Here is a 26,396-nt window from a genome sequence, read left to right as displayed (position 1 = left end):
TGAGAGACAGTTCTGTATACACTGTTAAGGAGCTGTCTGTCAGTGAGTCAGGCTTTTCTGACTTGGAAATCCCAAGACCTGTCTCTGGTCCTACCAGCATTATGTCAGCTCTTTAGCAATTTTTTTCTAAAATCTCAATAATCAGTAGCTTCACCAGGAAGGAAATCTATAAGGCAGGAGTCAGTGACTTACACCTGTAACCCTAGCTACTCAAGAGGCTGAGATCCAAAGTTCAAAGTTCAAAGGCACCCAGGGCAAAAATATCCAGGCGACTCTAATTTCTGATATTAATCACCCAAAAGCCAGAAGTGCAGCTGTAGCTCAAGGGGTAGAGTGCTGTCCTGGAGCAAAAATAAGCTCAGGGATAGCTCTCAGGCACTGAGTTCAAACCCCATGTCCAGTTCAAAGAAAAATCATAAAAAGATATAAAAATAAAAAAATGAGTTCATCCCCCTAATTACTCTTTCCCATGGGTTTTCTCACCATGTTATGATTTCCAGAATGTAACATAATTCAGTCCCTCACCAACCCTCGCCTGCTGATCTTGGATTTTCTAACCTCAAGAACCATAAGCCAAAACAACTTGCATTGTTTATAATTTATTCAGTCCATAGAATTCTGTGACAGAAGCACAGATGGACTGTGCCATCTTTACTTTCTAATTTTTTTAAAGTGAGAATTGGGAATATTTTTATTTAAAAATTAGAAATTTTTTATTTAAAAAATCAAAGAATAGTCTGGTCCTGGTAGTTTATGCCTATAATCTTAGCTACTCAGGAAGTTGAGATCTGAGGATCTAGGTTCGAAGCCAGCTTGGGCAGGAAAATCCAGGAATTCTTATCTCCCAAAAGCAGGAAGTAGAGCTGTGTCTCAGGTTGTAGAGTGCTAGCCTTAACCTCAGGGACAGAATACAGATCCTGTGGGTAAATCCTAGAACTCTCTCTCTCTGTCTCTTTCTCTCCTCTCTCTGTCACACACACACACACACACACACACACACACACACACGGGATCAAATAAATACAAGGGAATCAGCTAAGAAAATATCACAGGAAATTTTCTAATTTGAATTCTATATATTTAGAGAATAAAAATATTACTGAGAAATTATTTCTGAAATAATGAGTACATTGAAAGTACATTGTAAGTATATTATGAAGGGCTGGTACAGTGAATATGAATTAAAACTGAAATCCCCATTTCCCTTTCTCTATAGCTATATCTATTTCACTTATATCTATATTTACATATCATACTACCACTATATTTAAATGTTTAAGAGAGTCAGACAACTGAAGGTATGTATAGTTGGATGAAGAATTATCTTAGTAAGTCAAGAAAAAAGTCAATGTGATTTTCTTATGAAAATGACTCTCCTCCTTTTACCCCTGAAAGTTGTTAATAGTTAGAAACAGGTTAAATTTCTCTAGCTAGCCAGCATTTATTGATCATATAATATATATATACTAGACATCTGACTCATTTAATTTTTACAACATGAATTATATAAAGTGAAAGGTTAGACAAAACGTTTATATGCCCATTTTTGAGATGAGAACTTCTAGAACACAATATTAAGGAGCTAGCAAATGAGAAGCCAGGATTCAAAGCTTGCAATAGTTTTTGAACCACAGATCCATTGCTTAGAGGAAGTTTACCTAGGCATCAGCCCCTATGTAACAATAGAGGAGGTGATGAATAGACTACTGTAATATTTCAGAGAACCAACCAAAAACCAGAAAGAGCCTGTTTCATTATAAAGAACATAGTCACAGAGTAAAAGGTACTGGGAGTGAAATTGGATTTTAGTTTTAGGCAGGTAAAAAGAATATTCATTCTTTGCATGCCTTGCTTGGTTTTCTATCCACTCTAAAGGACCTAGTGGTGTAGATTTCTCTATGAAGTGCTAGCTAGGGTCAGTAGCATTGGGAACTGAAAATGACTCCAGATGATCCTTGCATCCTAACACATATAATACTTGTGTGTGCCCTGGGCATATAGTAACTTGCTCTGACACAACAAAGAGGCCACAGTGATGTGAGGCCACTTCCTAAATTAGGTTAGAAAGGTGGTGACCTACACATTGATCACTCTCTGGCTCTTACACTGTCCAGTATGATTGCCTTAGGGAAATCTGGCTGGGGATTTTAGGCCAATAGCCAGTATGAGCCCTGCAAACAGCAGGTGAGTGGGCTTGAATGTGGGTCTTCTTCCACTCTCCTGGGAATAACTGATGCCCATCGGACACATCGCTGAAGGTGTCCTAAGGGATCCTGGGCCAGAGAACCTAGCTAAATTACAACCAAGATTCCTGACCCACAGAAACTGTGAGATGGAAATTTTTCGCTGTTTTAAGATGTTAGTTTTCGAGTTAATTTGTTGCCCAACAATGTCTAACAAACACCAGTCTAGTCATTGGGTTCATGAGAACCCAATGGTGCTTCTTTGGGGAAATATCCATTTTCTACACAGACCTAAAAGCCATTAATCCCATTAGACAGGTGTTGAGAAGTGCCTTTAAGATGATGCATAGAAGTAAACAGCAAAGTCCTTACAAACATGTCACCAAGCTAAAGGAGTGATTTACTGGGCTTCTCCTTTCCTGCCTTCAGTTCCTGGGTTAGTCTTACAGGGTACAGATTTTCCACTCTATCTCCCAGCCATTTATTTTGGTATTTCCCCCACTTGGCTTCTGGACATCCACCTTGGCTGACCTCTACCACTCGACCTCCTTGACTACAAGATAAACCCAAGGCTGGGATCACAGTTTGAGCTTTGCCAAGATTGTCCGCGTGCCTGCTGCAGCATTATCTGTCTGCTCTATACCTATCAGTGAGGCAGGCAGTTTAGTTCTCCAACTGCACTGACTGAGAGCAGGTGACTTTTAAGGGATTTTAATAATGTACAGTTTCTGGAGTTATACAACAACGCAGCAATTTTCTTTAAAATGATTTTAATGGGTTATAAAATAAAGTAATGGCCTCTTTTCTAATAAATTTTGAACAATAGCCCAGAACTGTTTATTCCCAAAAGGAAATTTGGGGATCTGGGGGGGGGGATTAGAAGTTTTGAATGACTTGCAAACCATATAATACATGATTATTTTTCGGCTTTAAACTAATGAAGTATTTTTTGTCATAGAATGAATTGGGGGTGCTCCCTAAATGAAAAAAAATTGCCTTATATCCATTTCTAAACTAGCTGTATAATATATACTTATTTTACATTTTTATTTTTTATCTTATTTTAAGAACTTTTCACTCCAGGTCCCCCTTCTTCCACAAAATATATTGGAAAAATATTTTGTCTTCCTCTTTTCCATTCAAGCCTTTACTCTCTAAATGGGAAATTTATACTTAAAAATATTTTAAAATATTGAGAAAAAGACCTCACTTCTTTTTCCCTTAAAACGATCAACCATCATTTTAGATTTGTTTTGAGAGTAAAAAGCATGGTTTTGTACGTATTTTAACATTTTCTAACTTTTAGGGATTTTTAAAAAGTTTGTTCTCTGTAGAATTCCAAAAAATTCTGTACCCTTCCCTTAGACTTACTGTGAAATTATATCTTAAGGTATATCTAATTTACCACCTGACCCCCCACCACCAAGAGGCCAGCTCTTTAAGAGATTTCATCTATTTTGTTCAATGCCTAGGAAAGTGAAAGCAGGGCACATAGTAGGTGCTGATCAAAGGAATCCCTGTGTACTTTGGACAAACAGCATCGGTGTCTTATTGGAAGTTTGGCCCGCAAAGGTCCTGTCATCTCATGCCGATAAATGCAGACTAGATGTTCTTTCTTCCCGATATGATTTCAGGTTCTGATACTGATAGGTGGATTACATTATGCCTTAAACAGAAATAAATGTGAAAATGTTCTTATCAAAGGCCTGAAGTCAAAAGGAAGAAGAAGAAGAAAAAAAAATTTTTCCCCAATCTGTTATTTACCTTAATCTTCTTTAGAGGTTCTTTCTGATCCTCAGTCCCTTAAGCACCTTCTAAGATGAACTAGATCAGATTTAGAGAGATGAAAGGCAGGTGAAGCCTCAGATTAAAAAGCAAGCTAGCTCTGCATACAGCATGCATGTGCAGGGGATGTTGGAATGCTTTTAGTAGCTGGGGATACGTTAGAGTGCTGGATCTTACTGAAGCTTGCTTTCTATTTTTATTCCTCCCCTCTCTTCCCTTTCTTTCCATTCATTTCCCCTTTCCTCCTACTTTTCTTTTACAATTCTTTTATCCTGATCATGGGCTTTTCTAGAAAATTGGAACCTGTTGGGCAAGTCTTCTCCATTTCTCCATATGTTGTATTGCGGTATAACACACACACACACACACACACACACACACACACACACACACACACAGAGTAGCCCTCTTTTCTCTGGAGTATATTTTGTAGGGGAAAAGAGAAAATTCTGAAAATTACAACAAAAAGACCCCACTAAGATTAGGAATCTTTTATCTAAAAAAACGACACAAAACAAAAAAATCCCAACAGCTTTCAATTTATGTCTTGAGGTTTGAACAACATTCAAATCCAAAAAGTATGCTTTCTTCTTTTCTATAAACCTATCTCTACCTCCTGGACAGTAAGAATTAATTTTCATGCTCTGGAATGCAAATTTACATTGTGTTCTTTAATAGTTTACAAATACTATCTCATTTTAACCCTCACAATGACCCTACAGAATGATAAAGTAAAGAAGGGCTGTTAGTACCCCATAGAGACCTCCTTGTATTTCCTTCATATTTTATTTGAGCAAAATACATGTTGAAAAATCACATCTGATTTTCATTGGAATTTCTTAGGGAGTTAGATGTGGGTATGAACTGGGGAATGTGTTTTCTTTGAATTCTGTAGCTCTTCTGCTCATTTCTTTCTGTTCTTTTTCTCTTCTTAGCCATCTGTTTTTGTATTGTATTAATGAAAAATGTGGGATCCCTTGCTGGGGGGGATTAGACTTGAGGGAGCTTGTATGTAGGGGGAGCCGGAGGGAGGGCTTCCTCCTTCATCTTTCTATTGTGTTATCACATTCCCTGGGCTAATTCTTGGGAACATAGAAATTGGTCATAAATATTTTTTTAAAGTAACAAGAATACACTTTCCTTATTGCAAATTCTGTTTTTATGTGTGTAAATGCAACAAGGCTTATGCTATGAGACCACGTAAAAGTAAACAAAAATTGTAATGACCTAGGAAACAAATCGCAAGGTGACTTCTAAATTCTCTATGAATAAATTATTAATTGGGATCCAAGAGACTAGTGATTAGAAACATTTTCAGTTCTATTGGGTGGTTGTATTCTTATTTAAACTCTCATGATGACTTCTGTAGCCTTTCTGCCCCCTTAGTTTTCTATTTTCCTCTGCCTTTCCTCTCTTAGGCAATATGAGCAAAGGAAAAGCAACATTACTCTAATTCATCACTAAAATTCCACCCACATTAGGCTCTGAGTATTTCACTCCCTACTATTTCCCAAAGAGAACAGCCAACCTGTGCCTGTGCTCCCTGGGAAGGCCATCTCTATAAGATGGTAGCTGACCCCTTGCTTTCCAGATTGTCATTGGAAGTAAGACCACACCTGCTTTCCTAATGACTCAGTGCTGCCCCTCCTATATGATGAAGTTAGCCTGAATAGCGTAGGTCCATGTACTTTAAAAAAAGAAAGGAAGAAAGGAAGGAAGGAAGGAAGGAAGGAAGGAAGGAAGGAAGGAAGGAAGATGAGATACAGTACAGTCACTTCCTCTCCGTGCTGCTTAACCCAGGAAGGAAGGAAGAGAAATTGAACCACGGTTGTGTGGGGTGGCAAAACAGCTCTCCTCCTGGGTACCCATGGTGCATCTGTCTTCCCCTGGGGCCAACAGCCTTATTTTTGGTTGTTGCTGTGGAAGATGGTCATGGTGGTGGTGGTAATAGTGGTGGTATGATAGTGTTTAATCTAACCAGCAAGGCTGCACTGAGAACAAGAGCTTCTAGGAAGGCTCCAGGATTTTTAATATGGTACATACTTGCCGAAGAGATTCTAAGAACTGAGTTACAGATTTGATGTGTATCTGTATATCTCTTCATATACCTGTGTGTATATTTTATCTTTAGTTATATATCATATACTTTTTCACTTTATAAAGTTCATACCAAAGCACTTTGCTTACCACTTGGCTTGCATAAGTCTTTTTTAAAATTTTTTTTTATTGTAAAGATACTATACAGAGGGTTACAGTTACATGAGCAAGGTAATGAGTACACTTCCTATTGAGTATTGTTTACCCCCTCCATTGTTTTCCCCCTACCATCCCTTCCCTCCTTACCTTCCCCGAGGTTCTTTTTTTTTTTAATTGTGATTAAGTGATTACATAATTTCCCAAATTTCACAGTATTGTGGAATAATGGTGCTCATTTAAAGTCACAAGTTCATTCTAACTTTCCTGGAGCAAATTGTCTATCACAGTCTATAACATAACGGTGTACACATATACACCATACATGTGATCAGCAGCATGGGAATATTTAATAGTGGTTCGACCAGATGAGTGGGAGTTCTTTGTTTCTTAAGTCCTGTTAATTTTGTCGTATCACCTAACATTTTGGATTTAACATCCACTTATCAGGGAGACCATGTACTGTTTGTCTCTTTGCTCTTGGCTTACCTCGCTCAACATGATTCCTTCTAGCTCCATCCATTTCCCTGCAAATGCCATTATTTTGTCATTTCTAATGGCTGCATAATATTCCATTGTGTATAGATACCACAATTTTTGGATCCATTCATCTGTGGTGGGGCATCTGGGTTGTTTCCATATCCTAGCTATTGTGAACAGTGCTGCAATAAACATGGAGGTGGCTTTCATAAATCTTAAAACTAACTTCCAGTCCAGATTCATCTCAAGTCCCCTTAATGGTTTAGGTACTCATTTGACTCTCTGTGTATTACTTCCTCCTGTTCTTTTTCTTTAGCAGTGTTTTGGATACATTTTTCCTTCTCCTTTGTGCTTTCCCACAGTTTTCAGTTCTATTGTTTTTCAGCACAAGATGGAGCGGGTCACACCTGTAATCCTAGCTACTGTGGTTCCTGAGACCTGGAAGGCCATGGCTTGGAGCTAGCCTTGGACTAAAAATCTGTGAGGCTCCATTTCCAATTAACCAAACAGGGCAAGGCTGAAAGGTGTGGCTCAAATGGTAGATCACCAGCCTTGAGCAAGAAAGCACAAAGAAGATTTGAGCTTTTCTGCTCATCTGATAAGATTATCCTAGATGTATACTAATTATTGCAAATAAGGGAAACCATGGGACCTATATTTCTTTGGGTCAAGCTTACTTCACTTAATATGATTTTTTTCCAAGTCTTTCCATTCCCCAACAAATAGGGCAGTGTCATTCTTTCTGATGGAGGCATAGAATTCCATTGTGTATATATACCACATTTTCTTGATCCATTCATCTACTGAGGGGCATCTGGATTGGTTCCCTATCTTAGCTATGGTAAATAATGCTGCAATAAACATAGTTGTTCTGGTAGCTTTAGTGTGGTCTTGTTTGTGAACATTTTGGTAAATGCCCAGAAGTGGGATTGCTGGGTTATAGGGGAGCTCTATGTGTAGTCTTTTGAGGAACCTCCATACTGCTTTCCAGAGCGGTTGTACAAGTTGACACTCCCACCAACAGTACAATAGTGTTCTCTTTTGGCCACATCCCCTCCAGCATCTGTTATTATTAGATTTCTTGATTGTAGCCATTCTAATTGGAATGAGGTGGAATCTCAATGTTGTTTTGATTTGCATTTCTTTTATTGCCAGAGAAGCTCAAAAGCTATGTACATATGAACATATAAGATGATGCTAAGTGAAATGAACCCCAAGATATGGACACACGAGGTTTCTCTTTGCTGTGGTTGTTTTTAATGTACTGTGTGATTTTTTGTTTCTCTTGTATGTTCTTCCCCCTATGGCATATCCCCTGTTGACACTGTATTTGATTTTGGTAACCTGCATCTTGTATATACATTTATGCAATTTGGGGAGAGGAAGGGGAATAAGAAAATGCTGAAACAAGGACACAGGATGATCCATTATAACAATGAAACTCGTAAGCCTCTAGGTTGGGAATGAACTTTACAATTTGGGGAGGAGGAGAAGTTAGGGAGGTGGGGGAGGGAAGTGATAGTAGGAAAAAAAACAAAGGAGGGTATAGCAATGTTTGGCAAGAAATGTACTCATTACCTTCCTCATGTAGCTGTAATCCCTCTGTACAGAATGTTTATAATAAAATAAATTTTTTCCAAAAAGCCAAAAATAACAACAACAAAATATTTGAGGCTGAGTTCAAGGCCTGGTACCAGAATGACAACAAAAAACGAATAAGGTTTTCTCACTTGCTGTGGCTTCATGACCACATCCCTTCCTCAGCCTCCTTACATAGTTCAGCACCTGTTGTAGATCATGTTCGTTTGACCTTCATTATGGTCACACCAGCCTTCCATTGTTTCTTCCTTGGTTCTTCTATCACATATAGGACACAAGACCTATCTATGCTGACCCACAATCAAAGCAGTTGCAAGATCTGGCTTAAGATATATCTAAGCAATGTGCTAGTATGCAAAGTCATCTCTTACTAAAAGCAAGTTGGCTTTTCTAGCTGTTTTACTGTATTATTACTTCCAGATTAGTTACTTCCCTTAAGGAGGTCTTTCTCTGCTAGTCAAGAAACTAAACTGTGTGCAGGAGAAGATGGGTGAAAAAAAATCTATGTTTCTGTTTTAATAACTCCACAAGCCACTGTTGGCATTGGTAGACTAGATAGATGAGGATAATGATGACTAAACTCTAGAGACTGATTTCTCTTGAGGAAATCTCTCAAGTCAACATAACCCAAACCCAACAACTCTCAAAACTCACCTGTTCTCCCATACTCCCAAGGCAACTTACAAAAATACTAGGCAACATTTTCACCATACAATATAGGACACAATCTCTCCCTACAGTACCCAACTGTACAAAGCCATCTTAACTTGAAGGTTCTCTTTCCTAAAAGCATTAAGAGGGGCAACATGGTAAGGAGTAAAAACTAGGATGGGAAATGCAATAGGAAGAAATCTGATGAGAAATTAGAGGAGTATCAATGGTTAGATAATCAAATACTTTGTTTGTTTGTGGCTTAAAGTTAAATGTACCACAAAAAGTCACTGCAACAAATTAACTCAAGCAATCTTTCTAACAGGGCAAACAGGAAGATTCTCATGACCTTGTCATAGTAAATAAAATTTTACAAGCAAAGAGTCAACCAGTATTCTTTCTCTTCACTTAATTTTTTTTGATTTTTAATTTTTGTGATGCTGGGAATCGAGCCCAGGCCTCATGCTACTGGATAAGAAATTTTACTAGGCCTTCAGCCACCACTCCTCCATATAGTAATATATATATACAGATATACATATATATGTATATATACATATATATGTGTATATATATATATATGTATATATATATATCTGTAGGATTCTGTCCCATATTGAATTGCCCTCTAGGTGTAGTTGACCCTTTGCACATTGGCTGCAAACCAGGAATGCTTCTATGCTAAGCTGGGATGGGAAGTGTCATGGGAGAGGAACTGGATAGAAATTGGAGAATATCAGTTGTGAAGAGGTGAAGTACCTTGTATTGCCTCTGCTTTAGATTTAAGTTTACTACTGAAGGTCACATAATACAATAAGTCATGTGGGCACTGTCATGACGCCCAAGAGGCAGAATTTTTTCTCTCCAAAGTGATGTCCAGGCAGACTGCCCTTAGAAGTTTGTGGTTTCCACAGCAAGAGGCTGAATTGTGTTGCTGTCTCCAATTCCAGCTTACAAAAGCATGCACAAAGATTATCCAAATCCTACAGTTTAGTAACTATATTAAAGACAGATTTGCTTTGAACATCAGTGGCCACAGTGATGAAGATGAGAGACGACAAGAGGTGAAACAGAACCGAAATTGCTATCCATAAATTAAACCATTACTTTGAGACCTTCCTTTGTTCTCTGGATTTCTTTCTGCTTTTATACTCAGAAGATAAACTTTTGTATTTATGCAAAGGATAGAGGAAGGGGACCAAAATGTAAAAACCTAAAAATAACTAAAAACCACATACTTCTGTAACTGTAGAAATTATTCTGACATAAACATTGTTATTTTAATGACAGTCTCAACCTTTCAAGTAATCAAACCTAGCACAATACTTGGATGGGCTGGGAGTATTTATTATAGTTCCAACTGGAAATATCTTTCAACTCATCATTTCTGCTTTATGGATTGGCCCTGAGTGAAATGACATGTGCTCAAGGTTAGTCCTGAGTGGGGACAACTGAATGTATTCTGACTCATCTGTTCAGTGCGATAGTACGCAGTGGTTAAAAAACAATGACAGTTGATCCCATATTGTTGAAGGACAATCTTGTAGGTGTATTACTAAATGTTAAAAGTCAAAGGAAAGAGAAATGCAAATAATACTACTTTTTGAGCAAACAGGAAAGAAGGAGGACAAGAAAGATGAGGGGAAGAAAGCAAAAGAAAATCAAAGAAGGAAGGAAACCAGAAAATAGAGGAAAACCAAAGGAAGGAGGCGAGAATATCAGTGGCAGGTGAAAGAGTATTTATTTTCGTAGGCATAAAGCCTTGTCTCTTGGACTAATAACTGGCAGCAGGGCCATGAAATTTTTTATCCTTTCAATATTTTAAAATACTGTATATATTTTTAGCTTTCTGTATGTTACTGAAGTTAGGTGAAATTATTGAAGATTATGTGGAGCTATGGTAAGGCACAATATCTGTTTCTATGTGCAACGGTGTGTAAGAGGAGTCAACTGCTATTTAGTGCTTCTTTTGTATATCTATGTTGCCATCCAGGAGTGTGTCCTATTTATCTATCAACACAGTTTCCTGCACTGAGTCCAAAGAAGATGGGATCTCCATTCTAGTTACACGTAGATATAAATATCCAGCCCTGTGCTTAATGCATGCTGAGGGACAAATAAATGACTATTGCCTGCATAACTGTAAGCCTTTAAATAATAAATTTATTATAAAAGACTTAATGCTGTCTAACTTGAAGATAACAGAATAAAGATCTCCAGTATTTTCCCACTAAATGTCTTAAACCATAACAAGGTTTATTTATGCACTTCGTAGCAAGTATATTATGAATGCAAATATTTTCCTTCTAAATGGTTTTAACATGAACAAGCGAAAAAATGCTAAACTTGGCTGAGTTATTTGCTTTTAGGTTTCAGGAACATTAAACATGAACATGTTGGCAATTATTTGTTCATGATATCACTTTACGTTTTATCTGACATACACATTAAGTTATTTAACAAAAATACACAAAGAAAGCTACTAGAGATGTCAATAACTACTCTTTCCAAAACACAGTGACCATGCTCTCTATATTTTTATGAAAAGTTTAAGTCAAAATAAAGAGAATTCTCCTTGATCAACTTATTTATGGTTATAGGAAGGTGGTGGGGGGAATGAAAGCAAGCAACTCTATTTTGCTGGTTGGATGATTGGGTATAACCTCAAATATAAATTACAATTCTAGCTTGGTTAAATAAGTGAAAGTTATTTTTCTCTGATTAGTAAATGATAGCCAATCTAAAAACTGAGTTCTTCAAATTAAAAATTTATTATCTCTAGTTTAATATAATAATATTAAGAAAATAGATCTACGAAATCCCAAGTTTCATGTGTCACATAGTACTTGCTTTCAAGTTTTGCCTTTGGGTATGCTGATCTTTCTGAGATTTTTCTTTCTCTAATGAACTTGAAAATTCAAAAAGGCAAAGCAGAAAAAAATACACCTGATTTATCTGGGTAAATGTCAGCACTACATTTATATAAAATTTTATTATCATGTTTTGTCCAAGCACGGCTTTAGACTTTAATCTCTGTCAAGATGAAAGGGATTTATTCATGCTAGAAGAGTATTTCCTGTGGCAGTGGTCTTCAGTGTATCATGAACATGGGGTCTTACAGAGAGTTAGCTCAAGGAGAGACACCCTATTTCCCTGGCTGTTTTCCAAATTTACTATTTTGCTTTAGACCAAGTCAAAACATTTCCCAGCGATCTCAGCATCCTTTCTACTGCTGTTTGGGAATAGTTTTGCCCAAGGATTGCTGTCATCCTGGTGTTAAAGTCCACACTTGGCATTTTTCCTCTTCAAGTTTCTCAGTGGATAAACAGTCTTCCCTTTGAACCAGTACCATCAACTATGAGGAAGCTGCAAGGACCACCACACATGGAGGGCTCTCTATTCTTGCATCTGGAAATAGGCTTTCTGAGCTGCCAAAGCGTTCATTCTGCCAACTCTCTCTCAGATATCCCCGGCACCTGCTGCTTTTGACAGGGGCCTTTCTGCAAGTACACGTGCAGGTCTGCCCTGTAGAGTCCTTATCATTTGCAGATTGTTACACAGAGTGCCAACGAGCTGTGGTGTGATCCTGTCACACACAAGATTGGTCACATATTCAGAGCTGTGGGCAATAGGTACACCTGTATGCTTCCACTTATCAGATTCAAAAAAAGAATTCCCATTGTTCCAAGGGGAAAAAAATCAGACTTAAATAAACTTAGCCTTGATCTGTGAAGGAAGTCATCTGACAAGAATGACGCTTCGGCTTAGGTTAACAGGTGCAAAGGGAAATCATGGGCAAAAGAATTTTAAAATTACCATCATTTCCCTTGATAGGTCAGCCAACTTTGGAGCTTATGAACGAGAACTGTTCATGAAACTACTTTTATTGTAACCTTTTCTCCATGACAAAAAGTCATCATCTATATTGATAGAAATGTGATGCTTGAATAAAGATATAAGAATATAACAACTGGAGCTGGGAAGGTGGCTCAGTGGTAGAGCGCTTGCATGAGGCCCTGGGTTCGATTCCTCAGCACCACATAAGAAAAAAGAAAAAAGCCAGAAGTGGGGCTGTGGCTCAAGTGGTAGAGTGCTAGCCTTGAGCTGAAGAGCTGAGGGACAGTGCCCAGGCCCAGAGTTCAGGCCCCACAACCGGAACCCCCCCCAAAATATAACAATTTCTTTCTTTTTATTTTTTAATGTCTTATTGTTATTGTAGAGGAGATATATAGAGGGGTTTCAGTTACATTAGTCAGGGAATGAACATGTCCCCTTTTCCCTCACTGTCTCCGAGATTTTCCCTCCCATCCCCACCCACAAGATGTGCAGTTCATTTTTCACACTGTGTCTAGGGAGTACCACTGGTGCATTTGTTCACCCTTTGTTCCACCTTTTTCTGTGCCCCCTTACCCAACCAAAGACAAACTAACAAACAAGACAAACAGAAATAAAAACAAAAACAGCAACAATAGCAGCAAACTCTCATTTCCTTTTCTTTCAGTTCATTTCATAAAATCTTAGTTTGTAGGACCATATGGACATGGCTACTGAGTCTTTGTGATCAGGTCCTATGCATATCTTCCTTTGGCCTCACTGTGTGAAAGTCTAGAGACCTGCATAATTTAATTTCAAAAAATCTTTCAGTATGTTTGCTTGTAGATTCACAGGCACATTCTAGTTACCACAAATGAAGGAAACCATGCAATCTGTGTATCTTTGGATCTGGTTTATTTAGCTTAATATAATTTTTAATACAATTAAATAAGTTGTATTGTTTTGGTAGAGCTTAAAGTTGAATTCTTAGGCAATCCCTCTACCCCTTGAGCCAGACATCCTAATCTTTTTTGCCTTGGTTATTTGTTGGATAGTATTTAAGCTTTTGCTTGGGCTGGCCTGGACCTTGGTCCTCCTATTGATGCCTCCTCCCTCATGGCTGAGGTAACAGGTAAACACATCACCACACTAGCTTCTAATGAGATGAAGTCTCTCGAACTTTTTGCTAGGGTAGCTTTGAACTGTGATCTGGGATTATGGATGTAAATCACTGTACCTAGCTCCATTTATTTATACTTACAATGCTAGAGATAAAACATGGCTGTACACAAACTTAGACAAGCATTTTACTTAATGAGCTACATCTCCAGCCCTTAATTAATAATTTTAGATGAAACTGCTATGTTTCTAAAACCCCTTGGAACAGAGATGAGTTAACATATGGTAAGTATTAGATATTAAGCCATCACTTAGAAGTTGCTTGGGGCTTCCTCCTTTTATATTCTGGCCATTTTCAAAACCTACAGTTTGTGGTCATCTGAATCTCCTTATAAATTTAAACTAGGGAAATGCCTGTGCTTCATGCAAAGCAGACTTCCTTCTCCTTCACAGAAATGTTTGGAGCTACAAGGCAAGTTTCCTCTTAGGTTTTGCAGAAGCTTCGTCTTGTATAGTATTTAAATTTATTTAAAAAGTTATTTAACTTTTTTATGTTTGATTTCATTGTCAACATTTTCTCCATGTGCTTAGATATCTACATGTAAAAAATATAACAATGCTTGACAAGCAATGTACTCATTACCTTACTCATGTAACTGTAACACCTCTGTACAGCATCTTTACAATAAAATAAAATTTAAAAAATATATATGGAAGGTCAAACCAGCAAATGTACCACAAAGCTGCATTAAATAATCTTCCATGATGGATAGTTTTCCTTAAACAATACCTTTAATTATTTCTCTATTCTCTAGTGTTTTGAATTTCCCTTATTTAGCTCTCTCTTCTTTTTCTTTAGTAATATTGTTTCAATTCTATAACTTACATTGTCTAAGAATGTTCATAGTCTCAATCTTCTTCGTTAACTATCATTATCTTTTGTGTACAGTAGCTTTTCATTCTTCTTTAATGTAGTCTATATTCTAATGCATTGTTCTCTTGTACATTTAAGCTTATTTGCATAAATTTCATTCAAGATTTCATCCTAGGTTATTTTCTATTTTTAGTTGTCAAGTACCATTTATTTATTCATTTTTACTATCTTGTCCCCTTCTCACTTCTATATCTTTGGAAAAAGAATCAACTCATTCATCACCATTTCTAGTGAGAAAGTTAAAACATCTCTTTTCTTTATAACCTTTCTCTCTCTTAATTCAAATGGCAGTCATAACAATAATAACTAAAAATCCCTTTATATGAAAGTTCTGAGTTCATTATTAATACTTTTTTCCTCCTAAGAAGAAAAGTCACTAGGATTCTTTGAATGTTGTGCATTCGATGGCTCCAAAAGGTGATAAAAACATTTTAAGATGCCATACAATTAACTGCTTAAAACTAAACACAAATTTGTATGTATAACAACATGCAGGTAGACAAACGTGAAATAATTTGAACAGCTAATGAAAAATAAAGTTCTCTCTAAAAAAGATCTGCTATGTGCGTGACAGGCAAAGTCTATCTTTGATAAAGTCTTAAAAAATTAAAGCGGGGCTGTGTGTAATCCAGATGTGTGGCAAGTCCACTGCTACTTTGTTATTTGATGCCTTGGCAGTGTGGAAAATAAATGGCTTCAAGTCAGAATGAGAAATTTCAAAGGAGAGGACCTCCAAAGAATTAAAAGGCTGAGAATTTGAGTTCAAGTCTCAGCTCTGACGGTTTCTTCCTGGAGAATCTTGAGGTAGATAATTTCTCAATCTTTCTCTACCGATTGAGCCTCACTTTGGTTATAGCATGCTCAAATGAGCTACGTTATATGGAAGGGCTTTGTGAGCCAGATTATAGATATTAGTGTCTCAGAGCAGCACACTAGGGAATATGGGAGTGAGATTCAGAAAGGGAGGGGGAGGAGGCACAGAGGTTAGTCTGCACATCATGCAGGTGTAAACAGGGCTCCCCAACCCCCCCCTAGGCTACAGAATACTGCTGCCTTAGTTCCTGCATGCTGGCTTCAGAATTCTAGAATCAATAAAAGGCTGAAAGCTGCCTGGCCCAGGCAGGGACTGGACAAGGGATTACAGTAACATTATCTAAATTCATACAACCAGCGAGACTGCCTCTCACCTTGTCTATTTCATCTTTTTTCTAGGAAAGAAAAAAATAAACTGAAAAGGAGCAAAAACCTCGGTTCAAGGCAGCCTACAGAAGAAAGGTCTGCATGGACTGCAGTGGCCATTCAGGATTATTGAAATTCTGTGCTATAATTTCTATCCCCTTTCCTTTCTCCTTTCCACAACTTTGGGTCCTTTCAAATCATTTATCTCCAGTGTCATTCTGGAGAACTTTCTTGTCATTGTTCCACTTCTCATCCTGACCTTTTCTTTTCTTTTCTTTTTTTTGGTTGGTCATGGGGCTTGAACTCTGGGCCTGGGCATTGTCCCTCAGCTCTTCAACTCAAGGCTAGAGCTCTACCACTTGAACTACAGCACCACTTCCCATTTTCTGGTGGTTTATTGGAGATAAGAGTCTCACAGGCTTTCCTGACCTGGCTGGCTTTGAACCGCGGTCCTCAGAGATCAGCCTCCAGAGTAGCTAGGATTACAGGTGTGAGCCACCGGTGCCAGGCCCAACTTTTTTTTTTTTTAACCAAAAGCATTTTTGCATTTTTGGAGATCAAACCCAGGACTGGGCCTTTGTACCTGCTAGGCAAATCCTCCACCACCGAGCCACATCCCAAGCTCTACTTGCCTTCTTTGTCTCTGGTTCTCCACAGTGGTTCTACCATTCCCTACACTCACTCACTCCGTGTGTGTGTGTGTGTGTGTGTGTGTGTGTGTGAGAGAGAGAGAGAGAGAGAGAGAGAGAGAGAGAGAGAGACTGTTTACCTTATTCTAAAATACTTACTTTCTTCTTTCTTCATATCTGTAGATATTTGATAGGTTTTCTGTGTCTCCTCTGAAAATATTGTTGAGAACATTTGTGGCTCCTCTACCTCTTCTTCTTCATTTTTAATAACTGTACTTCAATTTCGTACCTTTTGATCAAAATCCACACCCCACCCTCAATTCCTGGCAGCTACCAGCAGTTCTACTTTCTGCCACTGTGAGTTTGACTTTTCTAGATTCCATGTAGATATGAGATCATAGGCATCTGTCCTTCTGTGCTGGTTTATTTCACTTAACATAATGTCGTCCAGCTCATCCACGTGGTCTCGTGCAGTACGTGGCTTCATCATAGTTCTATTTTCCTGACCATAACTGCCAAGAATCTCACTTGCCTGATTTATGATTTTGCAACATTTCTTTAGCCTTTTGCTGGCAACGCTTCAGATTCTGAACAGCCTGAGCACAGAACATTATTTTTATCGGTGGCCTATTTATAAGAGTACTGCAAAATCATGCCATTAGTTCTCTTTCTTTTCCAGCTTTTTCCTTTTCCCAAACCATCATCTATTACTCTTCTCTTAAAACTTACCTCATGTACAATTACTCATGACCATTTTCAGGCCAGAGAAACATCTCAGAATTACTCTGGGTGCCAACACAACCCAAGCACTACATTATGTTCAGGTTCGTGGATTAGCTCTCTCTCTCTCTCTCTCTCTCTCTCTCTCTCTCTCTCCCTCTCTGACACACACCACACTCACTCGCTCTTTCCTCATTTGAATTGTACAAGGCAATGAGTTTCTTTTCCTCTTAAAAACACTACATGGATCTTTACTGCTCTTCGTTCATTTCAAGTTTCTGGAGTTTAGAGCAGTCAACTTGCTCAATAGAAGCAGTTAATCCACAGCTACCACACTCAAGGCTCAGTTCTTGGTGTATATAAAGCATAGAAAATTATAAATGAATTGCAGAATCAGATAGTGAATAAGCATATAACATACTAAGTAGAGTACTGCAAGTAGAATACATAAAATACTGAGTACTGAAATCCAGACCTCATGAGGACCACTCCAGTTTGATCTCTAACTTAATTAGGAGAACCCAGTGAAGGTTTTGTGCATGTGTAACATCATGACCACCCCTGTAACACAGGACCTTTGAGGTTGACTTGTGCTCCAGAGAGCTGAAGTGCACCTGCCACACCATATTTGAAAGGATGAATCGTCCTGAAACAATCAATGTATAGAATGGCAATGGTTAATTCACTGTTTATTTTACCAACTCATGAAGGAACTTCTATAGTTTATTAGGAGTCTCTCTCTCTCTGTGAAATGCTCATATTAGAATAAATATGAGTATGTAGAAAAAAGATTATTTACAATGCTAGCCTTCTCCCTGGTGGTGAGCATCACTGATATTTTACCACAGGGTCCCTGGTTTATGTTATGGGGAGTATTGCTGAACAGGGGACTCGAATGGCAGGGCAATCAAAGGGACTGCCTGAGGTTGGACAGCAGGTTAGGGCCAGAGCCAGGAATAGCCATCACAGGATTCCTGTGTGATAACCAGGCAGCCTGACCTCCTGGCAGGGTTCTCGCTCCTATAGTGATAGAGGCTGGAGGGTTTATCAGTGCTCATGCCATCTATCTTCTCAAAATGGGTCTGGGGGCAGCAGGAAGAGGGCAGCCCGGGACCCCAGGACTGGAGGGTGTGAAGGCAGCAGCTGAGCCTTGGTAAGAACTTGCCGAAGCCCCTGTGGTTGGCTGGCTCTTTGCCCAAGTGCAGTGGGAGGGGCACAAGCCAGGTGGGTGGGAAACCTGGACAGCCATGTGCCTCCTTTTCAATGCTGGATGCCTTCATCAGTCACTAGGTCATGGATGCATTGCTTTCAAGGGAGCGTCCTGGCTGGACAGGGTGCTGGGGTGGGGCAGCAGGCAGCAAGTGTGTCAGGTGGTATATCTCAGCCGTCTTACAGTCAGGAGGGTCCAGGCTTGGTCTTGGATGCTCCCTGAAGTTTGAACGACACTGGCAATAGTGTGGGTGGCATGAATGAATGAAGCTGTCAGGAAGGCTGTGCAGTCAGGCCTAGATATTTATTGCTATGGAGGAGTGGGGAGTCTGGGAGCTGTCTTGTGGGACATTAGTGCAGCCTGCAAGATTGAGAAGCAAATGCTGCCACAGGTTAAGTCTAAGCTCACATAAGGCTCCCCCCCCACCCCCTTCTCCGCTCCCCCTAGTCAAGTCTGTGCAGGAGGAGTCCTTTCCCTCCTACCTGGCACACAATGAGAGAAGGCTGAAGCGCCCTTGAGGTTTCAAATTACCTCGTTTGTCATATTGCAAGGACCCAACTGGCCTCCCAGAAATAAATCTGCAGTTTCCTCTAGGCAGGAGCTTTTCCATGTGTGACTCATGCCTTCCTGGGGCAGGACTTTTCGTGAGTAAAATGTAATTAACTGCTTTTATTTTATCTTAATTTAATAGAAGATTCAATTGTATGAGACAAATGCATCTCAAAATGCCTGCTAAAATTTCCTCTCCTTCTTCTCAAATAAATGGAGAGGCCACTTCAAAACCTGAAATGGGCATTTTTCTCTTTCCTCACTGTTTTCTCTGTGCAGTTCAAAGCATAATGCATAGTCAGTCCACTTGCAGAACTGAGTCTTTATGCTTGTCTTCTGTTCTGCCTGCCACACCCTGTCTGCTATCGACTCCCTTCCTTCCCTCCTCCGTACAGGCTTGCCCAGCCATCTCTTCCTTTGTGATTTCACAAATACCATCTTAGATCTAGCAATGATCCACTGTCCTGTCCTGTCCTTGGCCAGTGTATGATCTGCTTTCTCTCACTTCCTGGACTTCTCTTTTTCCAGCACCAGAGGCTCATCACTGATGTACTGCCAGATGAGGATGAACTTACTGACAAGATGTGATTCTCTGTATCCCATAGCAACATGTACAGCTTCTTAGTTTGGTAGGCAAGACTTTGCCAGACATTCATCAACATGATTCGCCTCTTCTCTACTTAAACTCCTTATTTCAGTCAAAAATTATGCACTGAAAATGCCTTATTCTTTTTCTTCCTCTGTATCCTGTCCTTACAGCTTTTCTCTTCTCTTTCCATCCTTTAAGACCTCGTGTCTTGTTCTTGAGCACATCTCAAAACATCAACTCAAAGTCTCTCTTCAAAATACCTAGAGAGTCCTGACAAGCTGCATGCGCTGTGAGCAGTCTGTCCATATAGCTTATCTCTCGTTATCTATTTGATGTTTATTAGGAAAAGATGGACAAAGTGATAGGTTGCTTATCTAATTGATATAGCCCTGAAAACACCCAATAAGTGTCTAGAAGTATTCAAAACCATTGGTTTATAAAAGAGAAAACCAGGGGACATTTTAAAATGTCCAAGGAATAGCCACATCTGTTCCTTAGCTCTTTCCAGTGCGGACCCTGGCAATTATCCCACCACACCTACTTCTGACCAAGGGCACACATTTGTGTAGTCTGTAGCCATGGAAGGACTGATGAGATCAGTTAATAATGGAATATTGGGCTGAGTAGTACTCTGCAGAAACCAAATAAACTAGCCAAGCACAAGGAACTAGGGTCAGATTTTATTAGATTTTAATTAATATTAGTCAAGTGAAAACTGCCATACCTGACTAGGAACTAGTTGAGTAAGCCTGAGCTTCAAGTTGTCCTAGAAATGTTCTTTCTTGCTTAATTTGCTTACTGGAAGTATGAGATGAGATAAAATCCAGAAGTCTTTCTTCAACATGTATTGTAACCAGAAAACTCTGCCAAGTAGCCTTGAATTGTATTCTTTTGAATTTAGATTGTCTGTGTGCCATTATGTCACAGGAACTAGAAGATTAGAGAGGAGAGGCATAGAGGACAAAGAACGAAGGCGGTCCAGTAGACTGAATGAGGACTGTGGTGGTCTACTAGACTGAATGAGGACTGTGGTCTCAGAGTCAGCTGTTGCATGAACAGGCCATAGAGAGGAGGATCTATGTGCCAGGCTGTGAGCCTGGCTCCTTCAGATAATCAAGGTATCTTAAACACATTTATTGATGGCTAGTTTCAACCAAAAGAAATTGAGAAATATAATCAGAGAGTATGTCATGTAGGTTTGCACTACTAGAGAAGACATCACGGTTTGGAATAAGAGAACAGATAAAAGAAATTAGCATGAATCACTAGAATGGATAGGTTACAACTTTAATTTCACTGGAACAATAGGCAGCATTGCTTTCTTATGTGATTGCAATCACAATGTGATATGTTTCTTCTGAGAAAAATGCGCATTGGACCACAGCACAAACTCTATTTATTGATGACCATTAACAAAAACGTACATAGAGATAAACAGATGAAGTAAACAGAAATACTCAAATTTAAGCCCATACTCCTATTTTTTGAAAAGAGATTTTTATTTGCAGCTTGAATGTTTTTTTCCAAAAAAAAAGTGCATTTCTGTAGGATTGAACAACAAATTATTAATGAAAAACTTCATTTTGTGTCTCAGGATTGCTGCTTAATATGATTATACATGTATAACTAACTAACTAAATAAAGGTCTTCTGCATATGCAAAGCTATGTATGGAGTATGGATAGACTCATTTGCATACAGTTACGTACTGTTTACAACGTGGTTTTATATTCTCAAATTACCAAGTACAGCTTTTTGTGATGATTTTTTAAAAGTGATAGAATAAAATTATATTGAAATGTTGTATATTGAGTTGGACATTAAAGTAGTACTTTCCTGGGTTTTTGCTTTTTCAGCACTTGTATATCCCTTTAATAATACTCATCAAGTACATCAGTAAAAATGATCAGTTCTTCATTCCTTTCACAAGGCAAAAAAATCAGTATCAAAGAGTATTGTTAAACACATAAATATGCATTTATAATTTTTACAACTCTTTAACTTTGAAAAAGTTGTTTAAAATGACAAAACCGAGGAGAGCACAAAAGCTTTAAAAATGTGTGAAAGAGAATGGCGAGAAATACATTGAGTCACGAAGGTTACAAACGATTTACTTGAATCCACAGATAAAATTTTAAAAAGCTTTGTGAAAACCTTAGAGCATAGGCATGCAGACACAGCTGGCTGAGAATTAGTCGTAATTTGCTTAATAAAAATACTGAAAAGGACTTGAAAACTAAGGGCCTCAGGGCCCACAAAAGAATCAAAGTATCTTAAAATATTTATTATTGACTCAGGCACACGTATTTATTGAAAATTATAATTGTGAAAAACCAGAGATGTGATTCAGTCCATTTGGCTAGTTAATCACCTTTTGAGACCTTTTTAAAACTAGTTTACTTTTTTAACCCACTTTGCATAATTCACCTGCTTGGGAGGGGTGCAGGATGGGTCCTGAAGTGTGTCCTTAGTTAAGAGCATCTTGGTGTGGTTACCAGTGCTCTAGATACAATGTCTATGGAGAGAATTTGGCACATGTTCTACTTACTAGTGTTCTGGAGTACCAAACCGGATGGTGGGCATAGTGTGCATCTCAGCTCTGTATGCAGACTACCTAAAGTGTTGTAACAGCATGGTATGGTTGGAATAATAAAGATTGTTTAAGGGTATCAAGAAGCAAGCCCTGACAAACAAATCCTCTTCCTTTTCTTCCTCCTCTTCTTCTTTCTTCTCTTACTTCCCATTCCCCTCCAGTTCTTCTCCCTTTCTTCTTCTAATAACAGTATATAATGAATTACTTATCACTATTGATATTTAAAAAGAACAATGCTTTCTACAGCATTTCTCATTCAAACTATAACTCATTCAAACTAGAACCACAGTGTCATTTCAGTTATTATTTGCTCTTCCTTTTGTTTGGTCTCTTATCTCAGGATATACTTTGTCAGGAATGTGAGATGATACCTCAATAATCAGGAAAGCTCAGAACCTTCCATCAGATTTCTACAAGTTGCAGACCCAACTGACATCCCCAGGGTGGCTCTAATCCCAGGGACAGACAGTAACAAGCCTGTGCATAAACTAGAATCCTCAGTCAGCGCTGCTGGTAATGTAAAATTGTGCAGCCACTTTGAAAAGCACTTTGTCAATTTTTAAAATGTTGAACAATAAAGTTAAATATATCAATGCAAAAGAAATAAAAAAAGCCAAGCATTGGTGGCTCACTCCTGTAATCATAGCTACTCAGGAGGCTGAGATCTGAGGGTCACAGTTCAAAGCCAGCCCAGGCAGGAAAGTTTGTGAGACTCTAATCTCCAATAAACCACTAGAAAACTGGAAGTGGTGCTGTGGCTCAAGCAGTAGAGAGCTTGCCTTGAGCTGAAGAGGTAGGGACAGTGCTCAGTCCCCAAGTTCAAGCCCCACGACCAGCCCAAAAATAAAAAATAAAAAGTATATTCATATTAATATTTATCTGCAAAGTACATAGCAACTACCCAACTAGTCAAAAGGTGGAAGAATTATAGTAATAGATAAAGATATAACCATACATAATTGATATAATAATAATAGATATATCACAGTTTGCTAATGCACCCCTCAATTAGCTTGGCATGTACAAAGGAAGGAGAACTATTTAGCAGTAAAAAGAAATAAAGTACTCACACATGTCACATGAGTGAAACTTAAAGACCTTAGGGTAAATGAGCAAAGTCAACTTAAACATCATAAAATAATCTCAATGGTATGAAATATTCATTACAGGCCAATCCATAATAACAGGGAATATGTTAGTATATTTCCTGGAGCTGGAATGGAGACTATTGCAATAGAAGAAGGCTTCTTTGAGGGTTGTACAACTATGCAAATTTACTGGAGAGTCTTAAGTTGTTTATATGAAACAAGTGACTTTTTGAAATTTTTGCCATTCTGGACATTGGATTTAGATTTGTGTTTTACTACTTGAGCCATGTCTCTGGTCCTTTTGCTTTTTAGCTTATTTTTCAGAGAGGATTTTATGCTATTGCTGAAGCTGATCTTGGACCATGATCCTCCATCTCTACCCTTTCACTAGCTGGGATTACAGGTACCACCTGTAATGTGCACCACCACAGCTAGTCTAACAAGCACATGTATATTATGCAAATTACAACTTATGAAGGGGGAAGGAAGAAAGGAAGAAAAGAAGCATGGAAGATAAAAGATGGAGGAGGGAGAGAGGTAAAGAAAGAGAAAGGGAGAAGAAGAAGAGAAATAAGATGCAGCTGCAGTGGAGCATCTCTCTAAGCTATAGTCTGGCCCTACAAGCACTACATACAATGCACTGGAAACTGAAAGACCAACACTAGACTTGCCTATTTCTGGAGAAAAGAGCAAGTTATATCACAGAGCTAAGGAAGTTCACAGATTTCAAAGGGTGTGTGTAGGGGGAATCTTTCCTTTCGTCTATTTTTGTAAAAGTACCAGGAGCTATAAACATCTTCTCTTTTATGGGCTGGTAATTTTATCCCTCATGACCTGTCTTTAGCCCTAGACAAGAGAGTTATTTAATTCCAGCCATGAGGACAGAAAGGTACCTCGATCTCTCAGTATGTTAGCAAGCAACCCTCTGTTGCCACATTTTCTCTCACCTGCTCCTACCATTAATCTTGCAAGAGAGGACAGAGAACTAGTAACCAACAGAGTGAGCTAACCCGGAGGCCTCCAAGCAGTTTGCGATCCCTTGCTCAGAGCTGACGAGCAGCTTACATTCTGAAATCACTCTCAGGCCACCATCTTCTGAGATCCCAGATGTACACAGCTGGGGAGGAGACCAGACTCTTCCAAAACACTCACTATCTGTCCCAGAAGCAAAGGGAGAGCTCCTACAGGGTGAACCTCACAAAGTCCTGTCAAGTTGTGACTACCCAGAATATAGTGTGCATATTCAAAGTCAAGCCAGGGAATGTTCTAGAGCTAAGTAAACCAGTAAGGAAGTGACCTGTGAGAGTTCTGTGTCCTTCAGTTGAGCATCTGAACACCTGTTCATGTGTAGTTAGGGGCAAGCTCATTCTATCACCATAGCCAGCATACACTGAAAACCTCCAGTAGAATGTAATGTGAAGTTTATGTGTCAGCAGTGTCACCTTTAAGCCAGAGTAGTACTGTCTTGTCTATGCTAAGGAATAGTTTCCAAGGGAATATTTTTCTTCTTTACAAGTCAAATATCATACTGAGTGTGTGGGTTGAAGCAGAAAGAGAGGTGATAAACATGAGACTGTTTTAGATGTCTTGTTACTTGCTTTCTCATTTTTGGAATCATACAGAGATTTCTTGAACTATGTATATACTAGAAGCTCCATGAGTGTTGGTTAGCTCAGTAGGAAATAGGAAAGCAATCTTTCACCTTACTCCCAAGGGAAGAGTGCCAGGTGACAGACAGAATGGTGCTACATTTAAAACCAGCACAAGGTAGTGTGCCACTTCTTAAACAGACATTTGGTCAAATTGCACAGGAAGTACATAGATTCTCCCTCTCCAGACACAGAGGCTCAGTCTAACTTTTCTGGAGGAAGGAACACAGGATAGATATGTCATATATGAATATATTCTGGTAACTTCAGTCTTGAGAAGACATTACTCTATGTTCTCCACCCACTCTTACAGCAACTGCCTCCTTTCCACTGATCTTCGGTAGAGTAAACTTTCTATTCTGCACTGGAAAGCTCTTTTCCTCTTTGGTTGACTTTTGCATTTCCATATTTCCAGAGAACTTTTGTCCTAAGAACCTATTAAACATACTCTTGGCAAAAGTCACTAGAGACCTTTTGGGCTGAAATATAACAGATGCTCTTTTATCCTCCTCTAACTCAAATTTGCAATAATGTCTGACACAATTCATTTCTGTTGTCTTCCTAAATCCTCCTCTCTAAGATTTAAAGACATTCGAATCTTCCTGGTCTCCACTTCCGGTGTTTGTCTTGCACTTTAAGTTGAAGAGTCCCATGGATTTTTATATTGATTTTTCTTTTCATCTTTAGAAAATCCCACCCATTCCTATGACTTTTACTGTTACCAGAATGCTAAGAACTACAACATTTATTCATTGTCACCTTCATTTCTTTCCTGGTGTCAGCTAGCATGACCAAATTCCTAGTTGAGTCTGGCACCTGGTCATCCACTAGGAAGTCAAACTATATAGTCAAAAATGGAACTCTTGTTTCCTCTTCTCTTCTCTCACCCCACTACCAAATCAGTCAAATGCCTTTCACGGCAGTGACTGTGCCAGGAGTATGGCACCAAGACAATCAAGTGAAACTACAGAATCATGCCTTGTCTAACTAGGGTCTGAGACCCAGCTTGCATGTCCCGTAATGGACCGTATGTCCTGAAGCAGGCCTGCTTGCATCTGCCTAGATGAAAGAGGGTATCTTCTTTTGTCAGAAGTATATAAGCACTGGATTTACCCATAGAGACACCATGTTTATCCCTGTGTAGGAAGATCTGTGTAGGAAGCTACAGTCCTGTCATCTACCCAGTTACCATGGATGAAAATCTAAAGTCTTCTTTGACACCTACTAATCTCTCAAGAGAAAGCCTTAGTGATTCTCCGTCAGAGGTCACATACCAGGTTCATACCACCACCACCAGGTGTTCTGAACTTCACATACTCCTCCACCCCGTCACGAATTATCATCCCTGTTTCCTCTGATGTACTTTTTACTAAGTAGCCAAATTCATTGCTGAAAATGTCTCCCTCTTCCCTGTGTAAAAATCTTTTAATCATC

This window comes from Dipodomys ordii, unplaced genomic scaffold, assembly GCF_000151885.1.
Source record: "Dipodomys ordii isolate 6190 unplaced genomic scaffold, Dord_2.0 Scaffold97, whole genome shotgun sequence".
NCBI lineage: Eukaryota > Metazoa > Chordata > Mammalia > Rodentia > Heteromyidae > Dipodomys > Dipodomys ordii.
Note: the sequence above shows the minus strand (reverse complement) of the source record.